Below are 23,310 nucleotides of genomic sequence, written 5' to 3'. Positions count from 1 at the left end.
CAAAATGGTCCCAAAATCTGAACAGACACCTACCAAAAATGATATACCAATGACAAGCATTTGGAAATATTCTCCACATCATCAGAGATGTGTGCAAACTAAACCCACAGTGACCTACTACTACACACTTATTAGAATGGCCAAAATCTGGACACTGACAACACCAAATGCTGGAGAGGAGATGGAACAACAGGAACTCTCCTAGATTGCTGGTGGAAATACAAAATAGTACAGTTACTTTGGAACACAGTTTGGTAGTTTCTTACAAAACTAAGCGTTTTTTACTGTATGATCCAGCAATCATAATCCTTGGTATTTCTGTGACTTGGAAACTTATGACCATACAAAAATCTTCCCATGGATGTTTAAAATAGTCTTATTCATAATTGCCAAAACTTGGAAACAACCAACATGGCCTTCAGTAGGTGAATGGATAAATATACACCCAGATGATGGAATATTATTCAGTGCTAAAAATAAATGAGCTATCAAGCCATGAAAAGACATGGAAGAACCTTAAATGCATATTAGTATTACTATGTGAAGGAAGCCAATTGAAAAGGCTAAATACTATATGATTCCACTGACATAACATTATCAAAAAACTAAAATTATGAAGACAATAAAAATATCAGTGGTTGAAAATGTTTAGGGGGAAAGGAGAGATTAACTGGAAGAACACAGAAGATTATTAGAGCAATGAAAGTCTTCTGTATGATATTATAATAGTGGATACATGTACATTATATGTTGTCAAAACCCATAGAGTGTACACCAAAAGTAATGAACCCCAACCCCTACATAGTAGGTGCCTAACACATTTTTTAAAAAGTTATCGCATTTAGGGGCTTCCCTGGTGGCGCAGTGGTTGAGAGTCCACCTGCCAATGCAGGGGACACGGGTTCGTGCCCCGGTCCGGGAAGATCCCACATGCTGCGGAGCGGCTGGGCCCATGAGCCATGGCCTCTGAGCCTGCGCGTCCAGAGCCTGTGCTCCGCAACGGGAGAGGCCACAGCAGTGAGAGGCTCGCGTACCGCAAAAAAAAAAAAGAAAAGTTATCGCATTTAAACTGTAGCAGGTATGGCAAGGTTGTCATAGAAGGTGATCTCATTCAGCACACATCCCTAGGAAGTTAATAATTATTAACATCATTCTCTGCTTGATCTCTGGTCTGGAGTGAGCTTAGCATCAGTTACTACTCTTGCTCTCCCAATGGTCTCCTTCAGTACTAGAAGACAGTGATGGTGAAAATCTTCATAGATTCCTTTTTAAAAATGTGTCCCAAGAGACCAGTGAATATATTTACAATTTGAATACAAACAACATAAACATATGGCTTTAAAATTCCAATTAAAAAAAAGTCTTGGAATTTTATATCTATACATAAAAACAATTCATCTAACTTTAATATTCTACATCTGACGATCATAGACTCTTAAAGCTGCATGGATTTCCGAATAATTATTGCTAATTACCTCACTTGTATAGATACAAAGCCAATACGATTAAGTGAATTCCTCAAGGTCACATAGCTCATTAGAAGGTAATCGTTGACCCAGATCTCTTGGCTCTTTTTTTTTTTTTTTTTAAATTGGCGTATAGTTGCTTTACATTGTTGTGTTAGTTTCTGCTGTGCAGTGAAGTGAATCAGCTGTATGTATACATATGTCCCCTCCCTCTTGGACCTTCCTCCCACTCCCCCCCCATCCCACCCATCTAGGTCATCACAGAGCCGCTGATGAATAATCTTTTAACATCAAATCTTTTTTGTAGTACCAAGTGATGCGTTGTTCTTATTTCATTTTCTATAATTGAATTGCACCCAAACATTTCTAACTTATCATAAATAAACTAGATTTGTCTAACAAATTATGTATCAATATATAAAAATTACAGTACAGCACAATAGTGGGTATCTATTAAGTACAATGTGATTGCATGCATTTCAATTGTATTATATTTGTCCCTATGCCATTCTATCACTCTGTTACAAAGAGACTGAAACCTCTAAAGTTAAGGATAATTTAACAAGAAACTAAATATCTTTATTACATCTATCATACTCTAAAGTCTACTAGGTTAGACAGTGATCCTTTAGAACTGAACTGGTAGAAGAATACAGTTATTGGAAACCATCATATAGGCTCTGCTTTTCTCATGTTGAACCTAAGTAAGACTTATTTTTCCCAGTTTAATACAATGTTACAGCCTAGAGTTTCAGTTAACTAATTACCTAACTAACTAACTAAATCTCAGTGTATCAAGTGTGATGAGGGTAAGTTTACCTTAAACTGATTCATTGTAGGAAGAACTTCTTCTGATGGCTCAGGAAGGCAAGTTAAAATGGATAAATAAAAACTAAATTGCTTCCACAGGTATATTAGCTTGACAGTGCTGCCACAACAAAATGCCACAGTCTGGGTGGCTTAAAAAATAGAAATTTATTTTCTCACAGTTCTGGAGGCTAAAAAACTGCGGTTAAGGTGACAGCACCTTTGATTTCCCTTGAGATCCCCCTCCTTGGCTTGTAGAATGACCTCCCTCTTGCTGTGTCCTCACACGGCCTTTTCTCTGTGATCCAGCACCCTGGTGTCTCTTTCTGTATGTCCTAATTTTCTTCTTATAAGGACACAAGTCATATTGAATTAGACCCACCCTAATGGTCTCATTTTAGCTTAGTTACCTTTTAAAAAGTCCTATCTCTATATACAGTCTCATTCTAAGTTACTGGAGCTTAGGGTTTCACCATATGAATTTTGGGTACACAATTCAGTTCATAATAACCAGTAAGACTGTTCTTTATAATATGTATGAGAAAAAAATATATATTGGATAGTAAAGATAAAATGTACAATGTTAGCTAATTTTATCCAGGTTATTTTAAATCTAAGTTATCTTTCTTTTTTAATTTTTTTATGTTAAAAAACCAGCAGATATGTATGGGAATAAGAAAGCTAGCCCAGAAATAAAAAGCTTGAACATTGACCCATTTTCTAAAACTTTTAACCTGAAAATGCTGGTGTATCATTAATTACATTCAGCTCCGTGGCAGAAATGTAAAGGCTGTAGAAAATGATAAGGGCTTTGGAATTTCCACCACTACCTGTGATATAAATTAAACTGTTAAGCAAAAAAAAATTTCAACATTATATTTTTTCAAACAACAAAAAAAGAAGTGATGAATATTTGTCTTACCCCTGATATTGTCAGAGAACAAATAAATGACCCAGAAACTGGAAAAAGAGAAATTGCTGAATAACTTTTATCATGTTCCTTTTCACACATTTTTCAATATGGCATTGCAGTGATACATTTGTTGCCTGTTACATTGCTTGACATAACCTGGATCATAATGCATAAGGATGTTAGTATTTCAAAAGCACTTTGTCATTTCTGATAATATATTGGAAAAGAAGTATAATTTTTAAAGGATGGTCGCTTTTTGATACGGTCCAGCAGTAATCCTGTATTTATTTAATCAATAGCCTGAACATTATTAAAATGAGTTCATACTTGAATGCTTCATGTCTCTCCCACTGTTGTGATTATTCATAAATATAAAATATAGACACAATTTTTAGTTTCAGCTGAAAAATAGTTGCTCATTTTCTAATAAATATGAAAATGTTACCATTTAATATTTTAAAATCAATATAATTTTTATTAAATAGAAAAATTTATAATTTTGAGATTTTACTATGTTTATTAGCCTGTAACTTAAATTTCAGTAAAATCACTTCTCCATATCTTTCTAAATGTTTATTGGGTTATCATTTTTAAATGCTGCATTAATCATTAGATTCTGTAGGAAAATCATAGTAAAATTGTCTTTATAAAAACCTATTCCTCTAAACATTTTAATGGAGATATATGACCACCAATTCTCATAAAAGTGAAGTGAAAAATTACTAATAACCTGTATTAATAAAACATATTTTGGTGAAATTATCTACTCAGTTATAAAGAATCTACAAGAGTAATAATTATTTTGGGGGAAACAACTGTGGTCTCCACTGTCTTGGTTGATTGTTCTATTATGTTTTAAGGAAAAGTTCCAATATTTTGTAGCAATTTAGTTTTGTCATTTTGGAAGGGCAACTCTATATACAACTTTGAATTTTTTAAAAAAATACTGGATATTAGAGTTTTCACACTATATTTTATCCTGTTATAATTTGGGAATAAGTTTCTTTTTTCTCTAATAATTCATTTCTATCTATAGTTTGCTTTAAAGTAATGAGATGATCTTGTTAAATAAACATAAAAAACTGATCTCATAATGTTAAGCCCATATTCCACACACAGAAAGTGCATGGTAACAGGCTAGGCACTATTGGGACTTTATGTTGCTACTATCTGAATCTTAAGTCTAATGCAGATTTGTGATTAATGCTAAACATTTTGTCCTCCTCATCAATAACTCATTATATAACAAGAGAATACTAAAGTCATACACATGAATAGTTAAAATCTTTTTGTTAACAGTATTATTTTAGAAAAAAATGCTTATCACATTATATTCAAATAAAGGCAACCATCTGTATATAAATGAAATCTTACTTTTTTCTCTCCTCTGTCTTGTGCTCAGTACCTGTTGTCTCCTTACTTCTTCAGATTTTATTTTTAGTTATTTCCCCAATTTCAATTTGTTTTTCCTCACAGACTCTCTTTTCCTCAGAGAAAATATGTTATCTTATGTTTCCCCTGTGTGTCTCTGGCAGCTTTTCTTGCTGTCTCATTTGGGGAAGCTAGTTTCTCCTCTGGGCTCCCACTTCCTCATTACACTTTGCCAAGATATTCTTTACTCTCTCTTTCCTTCTCTCTCAGGAGCGACTGATCTTTAACGTATTTTCCTTTGTTTAACTCTTAACAACTGTGAACCAAATGTTTTTAGCCACGTTAAAATACACAAATAAAAATATCACCTTTGGGATCATAGGGGTTGAAGTTCAGTAGTCCACTCCAACATGTAACCTAGTACTTGTTGTCACCTTGTAGAATTCTCCATCAGTTTGAGATGATGAAATGCTCCCTTGTCCTTCCCACCACATTCTAGTATCTTCTTGGGAGAAACCACAAGCATAATCTTGCATTTGTTTCTGTGTGTATGTGTGTGTGTGTATGCGAAAATTTGCACATATCTCAAGGATAAAAATTAAATCTCAGAGGCAATACAGTCCAACACAAAAATAGAGAAGGTATTCACATCATTAAGCAAAGGTGTCACTTTTGATCCTGTCACTTGAGAACACTAACAAGGTTTATAAGGGAGCAAAGAAATAGTTTCTGTTAGAATGTTCTTTAAATGGGGTTCTTTTAATTGCAAGCAATGGTTCCAACCTTAGTCATTTTCAACAAAATCATATGGTGAGTTCACATCTATGCAAAAATAAAAACCCATCTTGGAAGTTTGTCAGAAACCAAACAGCTTTACAGAACTAGAAAGCAGGAAGTATAAAAACCTGCCTCATAAAGCGTAATTTGGTCCAATACTGAAACTCTCATTCTCCAAGATCCATCCGACTTCTGCACAGGTCAAGGAGGTGAGTTGAATGAACATATGAAAAGATTCACCTCCTCTTCATCTTGATTGTGGCACAATCTTTGTAGTCCCTACAGTAGCACAGTATCACCTTCGATTGACTGTTTTAATCAACAGAGGCAGGAATGATGGCTTCTAGTTGGCTTTTACTGCCAATAGTTTTCACTCAGTGGATCAGGGAACTCTGTCAGTTTCTGTGTATATTTATTTCAATTATGCATTACAAAATTGAGAAATAACCACAGATTGCATACAGGGCCCCACGGTAAGCTGAACCCAAATCAAACTTCTTCGATTGCCTGACGTCTATAAGCCTCTGCTCTAACTGATAGAGTACGGTGACATTTGTGAACTCAGTCTAGAACCAGCATCAGATATCCCCAAATATTCTGATTATTTTCCCATCCCCAGTACACAACCATCCTGGGAAATTATGTCAGATCCTTCAGGGAAAGGCTGAGAAAAGATTTATAAATTTTTGTCAGTGTAGCAGGGTACTTCCTCAAGAGGACTAGACTTCCTCTTCATTCAAGAATCTCTGTGCTGTGAATTGCCTTAAATCTGGGAAGATTTCGAGGGACTGTGACTTTCATTGTGTTGATTTAGTTATACTTCTGTTCAGCAGCTCTAGAGCTTTTCCACTTACATAAATCAAGAAAACTCAGTAAGATGCCCATCTGTTTCAATTCCAGTGACATCGTGATCTGTTAGCTAATGTCCACTTCTGTAGTTCAAATTATTATGGCTACTGCTTGTACATACTTACCATTAAAGTAATCACAACCACCTTATCTTTAACAATTAAGTAGTGCCTTTTGACCCTTGCCATCTTGGTGCTGATCCTAAACTGAATTCAAGGAGTCAGATAATTCAATGACAGCGTTTTTCACTATGATTTCTGGCCTACAGACAAGAATTAATACAGAGTTTTGAGAATGTAGGGACTTCCCTTACAAATATATTTACCAAAGCCTTCATAAAGCAATAGTCTCTGGACCTTTCCAAGAGACATAGTTTGGAGGTGTTACATGATAAATCCACTCTAACATTCAAATGTCTCTAATCCTCTGGATAGCACCCTTTATTGTATACTAAGGAATTTCCAGCACTTTAATTTCTTTTAATATAGGTTGCCTTTGAGTCTAGGTTTCACTCAAAAAACCAAACTGTTAAAGCCATTCCCATTCACCGTAGCTAACATATTAAACCTAGAATGCCTTTAGTGTATCCCTGTCAATGACTACAGCCTGATAGAACATTGTATTTCTTTCATCCGAGCACAATACTCTTAGGATCCATTCCAAAACATTTGTTCCACACTTCCACTGATGTAATTTGACATAATCTTGCCATTTTTGGAGTGTATTGAGCTTTCTCGTGGGTCACACTTTACCTTTCCCTCCGGGACGTGGTGGTACCTGAGTCTGTTCTGGGTCTGGAGGCAGTAAGAAGCCATAGGAATGGATCCTGAAGATGGTCAGAAGTCTCTTACCAGAAAATTGCCTCAGGGAAGGCAATTAAAGATTCTTCAGGCAAAGAGAGACTACATTCCCCAAAGAATCAGAAGGAATTTGGGAATTCAGTATCTCCAGCTTTATGAGATTCTGCCCATATGCCGCCATTCCAATTCCAGGGTCCCATTATTTCCCAATAGATGTCCTATGTTTATAATAATAAACCTTGTGAAGTTATAAATTTCATTTGTACTGTAATTCAACCACTCACAGGATTAGATTCTGGGTTTGGTTTTCAGAAATAGCAACTCTGGGGCTACAGGAAATAATGATTATTTAGTAGGATCATAAAAGCTTTCTTGTTCTTTACTCAAGCCTTTAATCTTGAAGTTTGAAGCACTGAGCTTATGATTTTCTTTCTCCAAGTTCTTAAGTGCACTTAGCAACAACTAAGTAATTGTATTATATTCATTTTTTTAACTGCAGTATTTTATGGCAGTGACTATTTGCTTACCCAAAGTCTTACTTTAAATAATTTAAATATTTCAATAATTTGTGTATAAATTAAGAAGTTACATATCACTACTATTTCTTTCCTCTAACTTTAACTGTTTCATAATCACCTTGCTTCACAATTGGCACATTACCTGAGCACAATATCTACATATTTTATGTCAGTTTGAACTTTAAAAATTCAAGATGAATAAACAAATGGCAAAAGCTAATTTCTAATTATTCTGTGCCTGGCAGAGAAAACCTCATTGGTAAGGAGTATATTCTCCCAAAATGACCAAAAATAAACAGAATTATGAGCTGTCAATTCTATTTTCCCTGTATTTCACATTTAGATCTTTTGATTAATTAAGATTTCAAGGTTTGAAAATAAAACAAACTGCTCACAAATTATTATCTGATACCTAAGCATGAAGGAATTGGCACCTGACAACCTAGCTCTACCTAATCACTGGAAATTGATAGAATTATAAATCCTGAACTCTTTTCCCATGATGATCATGGCGATTAGAGGGCTTCCAAAACAAGCAACACAGTGAGAGGAGTTTCACAAATATTTCTGGACACTAGAGTGAACTCAGGCAACTCACAGATACCTAGATGGTAATGAGTCAGTGATAATTGATTATGCTTTTCTACTTCCACAGATGAAAAGACTCAGTTTTATTTCCTTCTTCAGAGTATTAATTATTAGTTAAAGGCTATGATGACTTCGTGACAATTGTCCTTCATTGTTTTATACAAACACACAAAAACACACACATGGCTAGAGAGGAGTCTGTAGTTTAACTGACATAAAAATAACCTATTTCAATAATCTGAAATCAGGCAAGTTATGGTTTATTTTTTTATTTATTTTAGGCCGCACCGTGCAGCTTGTGGGATCTTAGTTCTCCAACCAGCGATTGAACCCGGGCCTTCGGCAGTGAGAGCGTGGCATCCTAACCACTGGACCACCAGGGAGTTCCCCAAGTTATGGTTTAGAAGGCACCAAATGAAATGCTTAAAGCACTCTGAGTAGATTTTCTTTAATAATATTTTTATAATATATCTAATTGTGCTTTTTGTTACCGCATACCCCATTTGAGAATTACATTGGAAGTTAAGCCTTGGTCAGTTTCTGCAGTTTAATTAATTAGTTATTAAACTCAGTCACTGCTGCTTTCCCCAATGTATCACCAGATTTTTGAAGACTGTCCAAATGGCTAAATGCATAGTAAATCCTACATTCAAACACAGTTCACGTAATTATACTACATTATCAACTATGTTCTTACCAAACCAAAAAAAATTTCAGCTTATTCTCATTACGTTTCTGAACTTTAAAGACCATATTATCTAATGCTTTTGAGGGTCTAATTCTAACATTTTAGTTAATATAATTTTGACAAAAGGAACTGTAACAATCTTTAGTTCCTTTCTGCAACCGTAAGAAACTTGTGAAAATGGACATTATTTTAATATTTAAGCTTTGCCTTCTGTTGTTTTATTAATACAGCATAGGTTGCAGTTATTTTCAATGAGCCCCTTTTTTGCTAGAATGAAAAGTGCAGCATATTTCCTAAACTGCAACAATGCAAAAACAAAATATAAAAATACTACAAAGTGAGTGGTTTCTGTCATCTAACTCTCCTATCTGCAAGCTGTGAATATAGATTGTGTTATTTAACTGTATAACCAGTAGACATCTAACCCTTTGCTGCCATGTTCAAAAAAATGCAGTTCAATGTGCAGAGGTACACCCTCGAGGCATAAATTCATCTGTCTGTCATTTGAATTATGTTTACCTTCAAGCCTCAAAATCAAATGATCCAAGATGCCACTGTTATTGATATTTCCTCTTTTAAAATATTTCTTTTGGTTTTTTGTTGAAGATACACATTTCTAAATACTTTAAAAATAGTCACGGTTGCAAAAAGTCCTCTGAGAATTTCCTCAATGTGGGCAACCGCCAGCACTTGTCAGTTGAAACTAGGACACAATTGCATTGATTCTTGTTTGTTTTCAATTTTTATGCAAGCAATTGGACATTACAGAATTCTTTACATACAAAGGAGTCCACTCCTAATAGAAACCAGGATTCTGTCACTCAAGGGATGGGGTGAAAGGGAAAGCTTTCAGATGTGTTGGTTACCCTCCACTGAATTATATAATAAGTGGTTTCAGAATGTGAGAGTGAGTAATAACAGACTGAATGGAAGCCAGTGGTAGGTAACAGAGTTGTCTGTGACATTATCAGTGAATAGTAGTTGACATATTGAATAATGTCATGAATAAAAAGTTGCTGTAGACTTTCTGTTATTTTTTTCCAAGTCTCTCAAACAAGCTATATACAGTTACTTTAGAAATTTTTCTCATTGCATTGTTTAAAAATCAGTTTTTGAGAAAAAAATATTTGAAGCAACCTGTTTCATTTTTCTCAAATCCATAAATGAAGGTGAAGGAATATTTCAAATGAATACAAATATTGTCTTATGTTACTAAATATATATCATTAATAGAAATTTGAAACATGAACAGACAATAATCTTTTATTGTATTTATTGGTGTAAACGAAAAAAATGGCAAAATTCACTTTTAAAATAAGAATTGATGTTAATATATACTTAAATCATAAATGAATGTTATAAAATTAATTCATTTATATAGTTGAACTAAATATGTCATGAATTGAAAATAAAATTGTGAAGATTTTCAAAGAAATTTCATTATCATAGAAATCAAAAGCACTAAAATATACTATTAGATAATATAAGTAAAATTGGTGTATTCTCTTAATTTTAGCCTAGAAAGAGGTTTCTGTGGGAACATTGCCATTTAAAGGATAGCAGAGAAGATCCTGAACAGAGACCTGCGCATAAGCTGCATAGAAGGAGTAAAAAAACTGGAGAGTAAGTTGTCATGTATAATGAAATATGGAGCTGTCACCTTAATATGTAATGGGGAGAAGCCTGCTGATAGTAGCAGTTTTAGTGTCTTGCAATGCAATATAATTAGAAGACATTCTGTTTTATTTGCTATATATTATTCCTTTATTTCCATCTTTCTTTCTTTTTTCATTATATGCTAGCCTCTAATTGAGAAAGCTCTGTTGTTTGCAGGCTGAGTAAGAACTTGGTAAATAGGAAGTAAGGTTACTATCTGAGAAATTGTAAGAGGAGATGAAATCTCGTCACTCCAACCCCTGCCAATAAAGCTGTTTATATAAGTCTAGATTGGGTTCCTCATGTTACTCTACAAAACTTCATCCATTTAATTGTCTACTTTAGAACTACTGAGATATGGCAGTTAAAATTAAATTAAAATGCTTGAATAAGGTTTATATTATTGTCAAAGAGGGGCCTGCATATAAACATTGAAAACATACTGCATTTCACTATAACTGAATTGTAGGATAAGTTACTACCATTAACAGTAAATCATGAAATCCAAAAGCATGCTGATAAATAAAATGGTAATTATATTCATGTTTGGCCTCATAAATTGATCTATTTAACCTCTTTTTTTATTCCCTGAAAACACATAGTAGTAAAGTTTCAACTGAGCAAAATTAGAGATTTGCCAAGGATATAGAATTGAATAAAACAGTATCCCTATTCTTAATAGAGCAGTGTTTAATACAAGAAGTAGATATGCTCAAAAAGATAGATTCTTTTTAGCAACTTTTATAAGAGAATAGCAGGGCTATAAACTAAAGTGTGATAAGCAAGAGGTAGTGATCAGTTCTGGGGCAGGTCTTGGGCCATGGTATTCAGAGGAAGTGTTATTTAAAGGAGACATTTATTATGAGTCTTGCACAATAAGTCTAAGCAACATGGGGAGGGGAGATGGGAGAAAGAGTCTGAATTTGGGACCCTCTAATACTTGGCTGCCAAAAGCTATTTCAGAATTTTAACTAATTTTGTAGTTTTCATCAGTACTGAATAGCTAATCATAGTTACTCTATATTTTTACTCACACTGAATTCTGACGGCATGAGAACCTCATCATATGAGAGAAGTCAAGTTATAAACCAATAAGTCCAAAGAAGATTTATAACAGCCTTTTAATTGTTTTGCAATAAAATCTGATTCACTTAAGCTAAAAATAGTTAAAAATTGTTCTGTTGTTTTAGATGTATATGGTCATATATCTATTAATATAATTTAGAGATAAAGCTATTCATAATTGATCAAAACCAGAACTATAGTCAAACAATTGCAGTCAAATAATTCTGTCCAAAATCTGTGGTAGTTAGTGAGTATTTACTTTAGTGGTAGATTCAGAGCTAGAAGAGATAAAAGAAGTCCCTGCTATCATGGGACTTACAGTGATATTGGAAAAATTACAGAAATTAAGTCTATTATAATAAAAATTATTAAAATATATTTTATAAATGCTACCAAGGATAACCACATGTTGTTTAGAGAGTATATAATATGGAGGCCTAGCAGAACCTGGGGAGATACAAATGGATACTCAGGGAAATCTTGATGGATAAGACTTCTGAGGAAAAACTGGGATAAAAGAGTTCCATTATGGCATGGTGTTTTTGTGAAGGTCTTCAGGTAGAAAGAAGTTTAATACTATTTGAGGATCTAATTGGGTCTATTCTTTAGGAAGATTATAGAGAATCCAAAAACTCAGTCAGAAATAATATTTACCCAACAAGACTTAAGAGTGCAAGCGTTATCTTAAATTACTCAATATTATCTATCTTTCCCAGTGTACCTAAAATTCCCTTACTACAGCTCAAATATTGGGATCCAATAATGAACTTCGAACCACGGCTTTTTAAACTTTAGCACCTCGAAGTTAAAGAAACCCATTTTTACATAGATAAACTATATTTTATTTTATTTTGAATGATAAATGTATTAATTATTTATTAACTTATCCAATAAAAATATCACATAAAGTTTGTATCTAAAGTCAAATTTCACATAGTGATTTTTGTCATGAGTAAATATAATGAAATGACTTCTTTTTCTTCATTAAATTTTAAAATTTCAATTTTAAAATGGGGAGCTAGCTCATTTTATAGGTTGAATTTACTTGTAATTATAAAGTAGTATTTTTATGACTTTTCCTGCTTAGTTGCCATTTTTATTGATTTCTATGCCATAGAATTGGTGGCTTGTAATAGATGTAGCTTTACAAACCATCAATGCAAATTATACATTTAATATTTTGAAACAATGTATTTTTAATATAAATTGAGTTCTGAGTATTCTTTACTTTCTGAGTTCTGTTTATGCATTTGAATTTTGACAGTTATTCTTTTCTGAAATTATGATGCAACAGATTAAGTCTTAGCATTTGCAAACTGTATTGATTTCTTTTTCAATCATTAATTCTGTAAGATAAGCAGAGAAATATGTTGCAGATGAAGGAGCAAGGTAAAAACCCACAAGACCAAGTAAATGAAGAGGAAATAGGCAACCTACCAGAAAAAGATTAAGAGTAATGATAGTAAAGATGAGCCAAAATCTCAGAAATAGAATGGAGCACAGATTGAGAAAATAGAAGAAATATTTAACAAGGACCTAGAAGAACTAAAGAACAAACAGTGATGAACAACACAATAACTGAAATTAGAAAAACACTAGAAGGAATCAATAGCAGAATAACTGAGGCAGAAGAAGAGATAAGTGAACTGGAAGGTATAATGATGGAAATAACTGCCACAGAGCAGAATAAAGAAAAAAGAATGAAAAGTAATGAGGACATTGGGATTGATGTATATACAATAATATGTATAACATAGATAACTAACAGGAACCTGCTGTATGTATAAATAAATAAAGAAACAAAGAAAGAAAAAAGTAATGAAGACAGTTTCAGAGATCTCTGGGACAACATTAAATATATCAATATTCGAATTATAGGGGTCCCAAAAGAAGAAGAGAAAGAGAAAGTATCTGAGAAAATATTTGAAGAGATTATAATTGAAAACTTCCATAACACGGGAAAGGAACTAGCCACCCAAGTCCAGGAAGTGCAGAGTGTCCCATACAGGATAAACCCAAAGAGAAACACGTCAAGACACATATTAATCAAACTAACAAAATTAAGTACAAAGGAAAAATATTAAATGTAGGAAGGGAAAAACAACAAATAACATACAAGGGAATCCGCATAAGGTTATCAGCCGATTTTTGAGCAGAAACTCTGCAGGCCAGAAGGGAGTGGCAGGATATATTTAAAGTGATGAAAGTGAAAAACCTACTCTACCCAGAAGAGATTACTCTACCCATCAAGGATCTCATTCAGATTCGATGGAGAAATTAAAACCTTTACAGACAAGCAAAAGCTAAGAGAATTCAGCACCACCAAACCACCTTTAAAACAAATGCTAAAGGAACTTCTCTAGGTGGAAAACACAAGAGAAGAAAAAAGACCTACAAAAATAAACCCCCCAAAATTAAGAAAATGGTAATAGGAACATACATATTGATAATTACGTTAACTGTAAATGGATTAAATCCTCCAACTAAAAGGCACAGGCTGGCTGAATGGAAACAAAAACAAGACCCATATATATGCTGTCTACAAGAGACCCACTTCAGACCCAGGGACACACACAGAATGAAAGTGAGGGGATGGAAAAAGATATTCCATGCAAATGGAAATCAAAAGGAAGCTGGAGTAGCAATTCTCATATCAGACAAAATAGACTTTAAAATAAAGAGACAAGGAAGGACACTGTATAGTGATCAAGGGATCAATCCAAGAAGAAGATATAACAATTGTAAATATTTATGCACCCAACATAGGAGCGCTTCTAAACATAAGGCAAATGCTAACAGCCATAAAAGGGGAAAGTGACAGTAATACTATAATAGTGGGGGACATTAACACCCCACTTACACCAAAGGACAGATCATCCAGACAGGAAACTAATAAGGAAACACAAACCTTAAATGACACATTAGACTAGATAGACTTAATTGATATTTATAGGACATTCTATCCAAAGCAGCAGAATACACTTTCTTCTCAAGTGCACACAGAACATTCTCCAGGATAGATCTCATCTTGGGTCACAAATCAATCCTTGGAAAATTTAAGAAAATTGAAATCATATCAAGTATCTTTTCCGACCACAATGCTATGAGATTAGAAATCAATTATAGAAAAAAATACTGTAAAAAACACAAACACATGGAAGCTAAACAACATGCTACTAAATAACAAAGAGATCACTGAAGAAATCAAAGAGGAAATTAAAAATACCTAGATACAAATGACAATGAAAACACGATGACCCAAAACTTATGGAATGCAGCAAAAGCAGTTCTAAGCAGAAAGTTTATAGTAATACAATCCTACTTCAAGAAACAAGGAAAATCTCAAATAAAAACCTAATCTTACACCTAAAGCCACTAGAGAAAGAAGAAGAACAACAACAAAAAAAACCAAAGTTAGTAGAAGGAAAGAAATCATAAAGATCAGAGCATAAATAAATGACATAGAAATGAAGAAAACAATAGCAAAGATCAATGAAACTAAAAGCTGGTTCTTTGAGAAGATAAACAAAATTGATAAACCTTTAGCCAGACTCATCAAGCAAAAAAGGAGAGGACTCAAATCAATAAAATTAGAAATGAAAAAGGAGAAGTTACAACAGACATCGCAGAAATACCAAGGACCATAAGAGAGTACTACAAGCAATGCTATGCCAATAAAATGGACAACCTGGAAGAAATGGACAAATTCGTAGAAAGGTATAACCTTCCAAGACTGAACCAGGAAGAAATAGAAACTATGAATGCACCAATCGCAAGTAATGAAATTGAAACTGTGATTAAAAATCGTCCAACAAACAAAAGTCCAGGACCACATGGCTTCACAGGCAAATTCTATTAAACATTTAGAGAAGAGCTAACACCATTCCTTATCAAACTCTTCCAAAAAATTGCAGAGGAAGGAACATTCCCAAACTCATTCTATGGGACCACCATCACCCTGATAGCAAAACCAAACAAAGGTATCACAAAAAGGAAAATTACAGGCCAATATCACTGATGAACATAGACACAAAAATCCTCAACAAAATACTAGCAAACCGAGTCCAACAATACATTTAAAGGATCATACACCATAATCAAGTGGGATTTACCCTAAGGCTGCAAGGATTCTTCGATATATGCAAATCAATCAATGTGATACACCACTTCAACAAGCTGAAGAATAAAAACCACATGATCATCTCAATAGATGCGGAAAAATCTTTTGACAAAATTCAATACCCATTTATCATAAAAATTCTCCAGAAATTGGGTATAGAGGGAACCTACCTCAACATAGTAAAGGCCGTATATGACAAACCCACAGCAAACATCATTCTCAATGGTGAAAAACTGAAAACATTTCTTCTAAGATCAGGAACAAGACAAGGATGTCCACTCTCGTGGACATCTGCCACTTAATATTGTTTGGTATTGTTGTATGTAAAGTGAGATTTAACGTGTTAGATAAATCAAAATTGTACTTCCAACATTTGGTGCAAATTACTGCATAATAAAAGTATAAAACATAATTATCCAGGATATTTAAAAATAGTAAATAGTAAAATATTTTAAAATATCCTGTGTTCATAACGTATATTTATAGAGTACCACCTTTCAATCTGTAATAGTTTTGGTTAAAAACAGTAATTTCTGTGAACTGAAATGAATAGTAAATTTGAGAATTAGTTGTAGTATTTTATATTTCTAATTTCTTTTGGACATCACTGGTCCTCATAACAAGTGAAGAACGCTGTGTTTCAAACAAGTAAGTATATTTAACAAAATTTATTTAAGCAACACAAATTCATTTGCCAAGTTTTCTCCTTGGTGTTTAACCCATAAACGGTAATAAGATAGCATATTAATCATCTGCTCTTTATGAGTGTGATTGATGAATTTACCTGATAATGGTAATTATATTTTTATATGTCAGGAATGTGTATGTACGCATGTTTCTTTGTGTGTTAATGGATGTACGTAAGACTATTTTATAAGCTGTTTCAAAATCAAATGAGCATCAATAGCCCTTTCTAGGGAACATAAACTGCAACCTATTCCACAGCTAATCATATGCTCATATTGAAAGCACTCTGCTCTATCTAGACCAATGATCTACTGCAAAATAGAGTTAAACACAGTGATTACATATTTTTTTTTAATTTAAGACTTTGTTTTTTAGAGCAGTTTTAGGTTCACAGAAAACTTAAGAGATTTCCCATATACCTCATGCTCTCACACATGCATAGCCTCCCCCATTATTGACATCTCCTACCAGAATGGTACATTTCTAATAATTGATGCACCTACATTGACTCATTATAATCACCTAAAGTCCATAGTTTACATTGAGGTTCACTCTTGATGTTGTACATTCTATGAATTTGGACAAATGTATAATGACATGTTTCCATCATTACAGTATGATGCAGAGTATTTCCACTGACCTAAGAATTCTCTATGCTCCAACCAAACCTGGAGCTACCCATAAAATATAGATTTAAATTAAGTACTATTATGTGCATTTAAGCAAATTGTTAGTCATAATAACAAAAAATATATTTTGACAGTCTGTGAAATTTAGATTTTCTTAAAGAAGTTAATAAATGTATCTAATAATTTCTTTCCTATGGGAAAACCAAAAGTCTAACAAATAAGAACTAGTAAGAGTTTAGCGATAGGCCCAGTGTTCCTTGATATTGAGGCATGCTGGTAAAGAAGTATTTTATAACATCTTATCTATAACAGACCAAGACTCTCTTAAACAAAGTTCTCCCAAAATACTATCAAATGATGAAATATAGGTAAAATGAAGAATTAAAACATCATCAAGTGTGTCAAATGAAATTAGTAACAAATACAATCATTTGTGGAAATTATTCTATTTTCTTTGCTCATTCAAATTTTAAATGATAAAATGCTTAATTTCAAATTAGTTTGGAATTTCCCTATTCTTGAATTTTGGCTCCTATTTAATGAATATGGTAGTTGCAGAAACAAACGTTAGGCCAAGAAGTAGGGTTTTTAACTTGGACTCATCTTAAATAAAGTTTTACTTTGTCTATATAACTAGATTTTTAATCAGTTGCTTCCCCTATATTTATTTTAAATTCCTTTATGTTCTTTTGTTGGAAAAGATGTAGTTTATTAAGGGAATAAGTTATACCAGAATCTCTCCTAATAAGAGATGAATCCAATCAAAGGTTATAATTAACATTTCAGATCCTTTCATTTTAGCCCAATTTACAGATTCTTTTATTTTAGCCCATTTACAGAATAAACCCAATTCGTTTTTTGAAGAAATTCACCTAATGCTAAATTGGGGTATGAATTTTAGAATTGACAAATTAATCTGTCTGCATTTACTCCTTGGAAGCTCCAAATGCATGGTAAGCAATACCTTAGATTAGTTTTTATTAGCTCATAAATAGAGAGAACAATATAATTTCACCTGACACTAGCGGAAGAGAACACTGTTATTTTTAAGTGAGAATATAAGAATCAATAATATTGGTGATACATATGAAACACATTTTATTACAAATTCATTTTGGAATTCAGCATTATTATGAAAAAGTATATGTACTGAATAAGGTATGTTCTTATGGTTTTATTAGGCAAACAATATATTTTCATCAGAATATTTACATTTTTCTCATGATAGTGGAATGACCCATGTATACTGGTCTTCATCCACAATTTGGAGGCCAGTGAAAAGAAAACAGAATAACTGAGAAATAATACAAAGAAATGTTTGCCTACTTGTGCATTGTAATCACACATACACCTTTTCTAAGAATAAAGAAGACAGTATTTTGAAGTTTCCTATATTTATTTTTTTCTTGGTTGAAGAGTATGCTTTATTTTTTATTTCTTTACATCTTTATTGGAGTATAATTGCTTTACAATGGTGTGTTAGTTTCTGCTTTATAACAAGTTGAATCAGCTATACATATACATATATCACCATATCCCCTCACTCTTGTGACTCCCTCACAGCCTCCCTATCCCACCCATCTAGGGGGTCACAGAGCACCGAGCTGATCTCACTGAGCTATGTGGCTGCTTCCCACTAGCTATCTATTTTACATTTGATAGTATATATATGTCCATGACACTGTCTCACTTCGTCCCAGCTTACACTTCTCCCACCCTGTGTCCTCAAGTCCATTCTCTACGTCTCCAAATTTATTCTTGTCCTGATGCAAGGTTTTTTAGAACCATTATTTATTTATTTTTTTAGAGTCCATGTATATCTGTTAGCATACAGTATTTCTTTTTCTCTTTCTGACTTACTTCACTCTGTGTGACAGTCTCTAGGCCCATCCACCTCACTACAAATAACTCAGTTTCGTTTCTTTTTCTTTCTTTCTTTTCTTTTTTGTGGTACGCGGGCCTCTCATTGTTGGGGCCTCTCCCCTTGTGGAGCACAGGCTCCGGACACGCAGGATCAGCGGCCATGGCTCACAGGCCCAGCCGCTCCACAGCATGTGGGATCTTCCAAGACCAGGGCACGAACCCGTGTCCCCTGCATCTACAGGCGGACTCTCAACCACTGTGCCACCAGGGAAGCCCAGTTTCTTTTTAAGGCTAATATTCCATTGTATATATGTGCCACATCTTCTTTATCCATTCACCTGTCGATGGACACTTAGGTTGCCTCCATGTCTTGGCTATCGAAAATAGTGCTGCAATGAATATTGTGGTACATGACCCTTTTTCAATAATGGTTTTCTCAGGGTATATGCCCAGTAGTGGGATTGCTGGGTCGTATGATAATTCTATTGTTAGATTTTTAAGGACCCTCCCTACTGTTCCCCATAGTGGCTGTATCAATTTACATTCCCACCAACAGTGTAAAAGCGTTCCTTTTCTCCACACCCTCTCCAGCATTTACTATTTGTAGATTTTTTGATGATGGACATTCTGACTGGTGTGAGGTGATAACTCATTGTAGTTTGTATTTGCATTTCTCTAATGATTAGCAATGGATGTTGAACAACCTTTCATGTGTTTGTTGGCAATATGTATATCTTCTTTGGAGAAATGTCTGTTTAGGTCTTCCACCCATTTATGGATTGGGTTGTTTGTTTTTTTGTTATTGAGCTGCGTGAGCTGCTTGTAAATTTTGGAGATTAATCCTTTGTCAGTTGCTTCATTTGCAAATATTTTCTCCCATTCTGAAGGTTGTCTTTTCATCTTGTTTATGGTTTCCTTGGCTGTGCAAAAGCTTGTAAGTTTCAATAGGTCTCATTCTTGTTTTTATTTCCCTTACCCTAGGAGGTGGATCAAAAAGAACCATGCTGTGGTTTATGTCATAGAGTGTTCTAACTAAGCTTTCCTTTAAGAGTTTTATAGTGTCTGGCCTTGCATTTACGTCTTTAATCCATTTTGACATTACTTTTTTGTATGGTGTTAGGGAGTGTTCTAATTTCATTCTTTTACATGTAGCTGGCCAGTTTTCCCAGCACCATTTATTGAAGAGGCTGTCTTTTCTCCATTGTATATTCTTGCCTCCTTTATCAAAAATAAGGTGACCATATGTGTGTGGGTTTATCTCTGGGCTTTCTATCCTGTTCCATTGATCTATATTTCTGGTTTTGTGCCAGTACCATAGTGCCTTGATTACTGTAGCTTTGTAGTATACTCTAAAGTCTGAGAGCCTGATTCATCCAGCTCCATTTTCCTTTCTCAAGATTGCTTTGGCTATTCAGGGTCTTTTGTGTTTCCATACAAATTGTGCAATTTTTTGTTATACTTCTGTGAAAAATGCCATTGGTAGTTTAATATGGACTGCATTGAATCTGTAGATTGCTTTGGGTTGTATAGTCATTTTCACAATGTTCATTCTTCCAATCCAAGAACATGGTATATCTCTTCATCTGTTTGTATCATCTTTAATTTCTTTCATCAGTGTCTTATACTTTTCTGCATACAGGTCTTTTGCCTCCAAAGGTAGGTTTATTCCTAGGTACTTTATTCTTTTTGTTGCAATGGTAAATGGGAGTGTTTCCTTAATTTCTTGTTCAGATTTTTCAACATTAGTGTATAGGAATGCAAGTGATTTCTATGTATTAATTTTGTATCCTGCTACTTTACCAAATTCATTGTTTAGCTCTAGTAGTTTTCCGGTAGTGTCTTTAGGACTCGCTATGTGTAGTATCATATCATCTGAAAACAGTGACAGCTTTACTTCTTCTTTTCTGATTTGGATTCCTTTTATTTCTTTTTCTTCTCTGATTCCTGTGGCTAAAACTTCCAAAACTATGTTAAATAATAGTGGTGAGAGTGGACAACCTTGTCTGATATGTTTTTTTTTTCTTTTCTTATTTTGATTCCTTTTATTTCTTTTTCTTCTCTGATTCCTGTGGCTAAAACTTCCAAAACTATGTTAAATAATAGTGGTGAGAGTGGACAACCTTGTCTTGTTCCTGATCTTAGAGGAAATGGTTTTAGTTTTTCACCATTGAGAACGATGTTGGCTGTGGGTTTGTCATATATGGCCTTTATTATGTTGAGGAAAGTTCCCTCTATGCCTCCTTTCAGGAGGGTTTTTATCATGAATGGGTGTTGAGTTTTCTCAAAAGCTTTTTCTGCATCTATTGAGATGATCATATGGTTTTTCTTCTTCAATTTTTTGATATGGTTTATCACATTGATTAATTTGCATATACTGAAGAATCCTCACATTCCTGGGATAAGCCCCACTTGATCATGGTGTATGATCCTTTTAATGTGCTGTTTGCTAGTATTTTGTTGAGGATTTTTGCATGTATGTTCATATTGGCCTGTAGTTTTCTTTCTTTGTGACCTCTTTGTCTGGTTTTGGTATCAGGGTGATGGTGGCCTTGTAGAATGAGCTTGAGAGTGTTCTTCCCTCTGCTATAATTTGGAAGAGTTTGAGAAGATTAGGTGTTAGCTCTTCTCTAAATGTTTGATAGAATTTGCCTGTGAAGCCATCTTGTCCTGGTCTTTTGTTTCTTGGAAGATTTTTAATCTCAGTCTCAATTTCAGTGCTTGTGGTTGGTCTGTTTATATTTTCTGTTTCTTTCTGGTTCAGTCTCAGAAGGTTGTGCGCTTCTAAGAATTGTCCATTTTTTTGGCATATAGTTGTCCAGTTTTTTGGCATATAGTTGCTTGTAGTAACTTCCAGGTTTTCCATTGTTTTGGCATATAGTTGATTGTAGTAATCTCTCATGATACTTTTATTTCTGCAGTGTCAGTCGTTACTTCCCCTTTTTCATTTCTAATTCTATTGTTTTGAGTATTCTCCCTTTTTTTCTTGATGAGTCTGGTTAATGGTTTATCAATTTTGTTTATCTTCTCAAAGAACCAGCTTTTAGTTATATTGGTCTTTGCTGTTGTTTTATTCATTTCTTTCTCATTTATTTCTGATCTTATCTTTATGATTTCTTACCTTCTGCTAACTTTGGGGGGTTTTTTTGTTGTTGTTTTTCTTCTTTCTCTAATTGCTTTAGGTGTAAGGTTAGGTTGTTTATTTGAGAAGTTTCTTCTTTCTTGACGTAGGATTATATTGCTATAAACTTCCCTCTTAGAACTGCTTTTGCTGCATCCCATAGGTTTTGGGTCGTGATGTTCTCATTGTCATTTGCTTCTAGGTATTTTTTGATTTCCTCTTTGATTTCTTCAGTGATCTCTTGGTTATGTAGTAGTGTATTGTTTAGCCTCCGAGTGTTTGTATCTTTTACAGACTTTTTCCTGTAATTGATATCTAGTCTCATAGTGCTGTGGTTGGAAAAGATACTTGATATGATTTCAATTTTCTTAACTTTGCCAAGGCTTGATTTGTGACCCAAGAATTTATCTATCCTGGAGAATGTTCCATGAACACTTGAGAAGAAAGTGTATTCTGTTGTTTTTTGATGGAATGTCCTATAAGTATCAGTTAAGTCCATCTTATTTAATGTATCATTTAAAGCTTGTTTTTCCCTATTTATTTTCATTTTGGATGATCTGTCTTTTGGTGAAAGTGGGGTGTTGAAGTCCCCTACAATGATTGTATTATTGTCAATTTTCCCTTTTATGACTGGTATCATTTGCCTTATGTATTGAGGTGCTCCTATGTTGGGTGCATAAATATTTACAGTTGTTATATCTTCTTCTTGGATTGATCCCTTGATCATTATGTAGTGTCCTTCTTTGTCTCTTGTAATAGTCTTTATTTTAAAGTATATTTTGTCTGATATGAGAATTCCTATTCCAGCTTTCTTTTGATTTCCATTTCCATGGTATATCTTTTTCCATCCCCTCACTTTCAGTGTGTATGTGTCCCTAGGTCCAAAGTAGGTCTCTTTAGACAGCTTATATATGGGTCTTGTTTTTGTATCCATTCAGCCAGTCTATGTATTTTGGTTGGAGCACCTGATCCATTTATATTTAAGGTAGTTATCAATATCTATGTTCCTATTACCATTTTCTTAATTGTTTTGGGTTTGTTATTGTAGATCTCTTCCTTCTCTTGTGTTTCCTGCTTAGAGAAGTTCCTTTAGCATTTGTTGTAAAGCTGGTTTGGTGGTGCTGAATTCTCTTACCTTTTGCTTGTTGGTAAGGTTCTAATTTCTCCATCAAATGTGAATGAGATCCTTGCTGGGTAGAGTAATCTTGGTTGTAGGTTTTTCCCTTTCGTCACTTTAAATATATCCTGCCACTCCCTCCTGGCTTGCAGAGTTTCTTCTGAAAGATCAGCTGTTAACCTTATGAGGATTCCCTTGTATGTTATTTTTCCCTTGCTGCTTTTAATATTTTTTCATTGTATTTAATTTTTGATAGTTTGATTAATATGTGTCTTGGC

This window comes from Neophocaena asiaeorientalis, unplaced genomic scaffold, assembly GCF_003031525.2.
Source record: "Neophocaena asiaeorientalis asiaeorientalis breed wild unplaced genomic scaffold, Neophocaena_asiaeorientalis_V1.1 scaffold65, whole genome shotgun sequence".
Classification (NCBI taxonomy): Eukaryota; Metazoa; Chordata; class Mammalia; order Artiodactyla; family Phocoenidae; genus Neophocaena; species Neophocaena asiaeorientalis.
This window is presented reverse-complemented; position numbering follows the sequence as displayed.